We start from the raw sequence: 1765 nt of genomic DNA on the forward strand, positions 1-1765 counted from the left end.
ACTTTTTGATACACGCATTTGTTATTATCAGTTGCTCTCTGAGTACTGCCTTTACTGTGTCCCAAGAGTTTTAGTATGTTGTATTTTGTCTTGGTTTTGTTGGTTTTCTGCATATGAAACAAAGATAAGGCAAATCTATAGCGACAACAGCTGGATTGGTAGATTCTGAGGGGCATGGCCGGGGAGGCTGGTGGCAAGGGGGAACTAACAACAGCAAGTACAAGGAAGAAGAAACGTCCTGGACTTGACGGTGGCGATGGTTGCACAACCTCATGACTGTGACTGAACTACTGGACTAGACGACGTGTGAGTTGTACATCGGTGAAACTCTTACAGATAAACGAACTAAATTTTAAAAACCCTATGGAACACAGTTTTATTCTGATATACATAGGGTTTCCATGAGTCATAGTTAACTCAATGGCAACTATTTTTTGTGTATAAACTATTTATTAACAGACAATGTTGATAGTCTTTATTTCTTCTTGGACACACCAACAGTTCGGCCACGGCGGCCAGTGGTCTTGGTGTGCTGGCCTCGAACTCGAAGGCCCCAGAAGTGGCGCAGCCTCTGTGGGCACGGATCTTTTTCAGCCGCTCCAGGTCTTCGCGGAACTTGTTGTCCAGACCGTTGGTCATGCCTTTCTGTTGGCTCAGGAACCAGTCTGGAATCTGGTACTACCGTGGGTTCTGCATGATGGTGATCACGCGCTCCACCTCATCTTCCGTGAGCGCTCCTGCTCTCTTGGTGAGGTCCATGTCTGCTTTTCTCAACACCACGTGAGCGTATCTTCGCCCCACACCCTTAATGGCCATGATGGCAAAGGTTATTTTCTGCCGCGCATCAATGTTGGTGTTGAGGACTCGCAAGATGTGCTGGAACTTCTCCGGGATCACTAGAGACGTGGTGGCAGCAGTGGTGGCAGCGTGTAGGCCTCCGGTGGAAAAGCGCAACTATTTGGTTTTTGGGTTTCTTTTTTATTTCTTTGTTCATGAACTCCTTCATAATTCTTTGTTACACCACCATATATATGTATATGTATATAGATATGTATATATATATCCTAAGTCCTAAAAAATAATCTTAATAGCACCCGCTTCTCACTTTAATTTAGCACTCAAAGAAAAGTGAATGTCCTAGTCACCCACAACTTAATCCAAGCAAAGTTTGTTCTTTACCTCCTTTATTACCAAATGTATTGCTCATTCTCCAGACCAACCCTCTATTATGTTCAGTATCTCCTTTTTTCAAGACCTTATGAGAATGGGCTAGTGTTGCTAAATGATTTCTTATCCATTCCAATTCATTCATTACCTCTCTTGTGGGTGTAATATTCAGAAGGAATGGGCATATATTCTTCCCTATGGTTGTGTGTGTGTGTGTGTGTGTGTGACATCAGTGGGGAATAACACAATGAGGAAGATGTTCTGTCCAGTTCCTACTGCCTACTTCTTTTCACAGAGATGCAGAATAAAGTCTAGCTTGTACCACAGACACACGGTAACTTATTGACATTGTGGCATTGGAAACCACTGACTCCAGCAACCCAACCTATACAGAAATACTTTCTAAAATATCCTGAACAGAATGGAGATTAAACATTTGCTTTAACACTTCCAGTGATTAATTGCTCACAGCCTTACTTGTCTGAATGTTCTTCCTTGTACAAAATAGACTATTACTATATTTTTAAAAAGCAGCCAGCACTAGTCTTCTGTCAACTCACTTTGAGCTTTATATGAAAATAAATATTTACTCTCTGTA

General features: G+C 42.0%; 1 pseudogene; it reads right to left on the reverse strand.

Moving 5' to 3' along the window:
- Positions 1–430: 430 nt before the first annotated feature.
- On the reverse strand, positions 431–1352 carry LOC142433386 (small ribosomal subunit protein uS13-like; annotated as a pseudogene).
- Positions 1353–1765: the final 413 nt, after the last annotated feature.

The sequence above is a fragment of the Tenrec ecaudatus genome, chromosome X, assembly GCF_050624435.1.
Source record: "Tenrec ecaudatus isolate mTenEca1 chromosome X, mTenEca1.hap1, whole genome shotgun sequence".
In the NCBI taxonomy this organism is placed as follows: domain Eukaryota; kingdom Metazoa; phylum Chordata; class Mammalia; order Afrosoricida; family Tenrecidae; genus Tenrec; species Tenrec ecaudatus.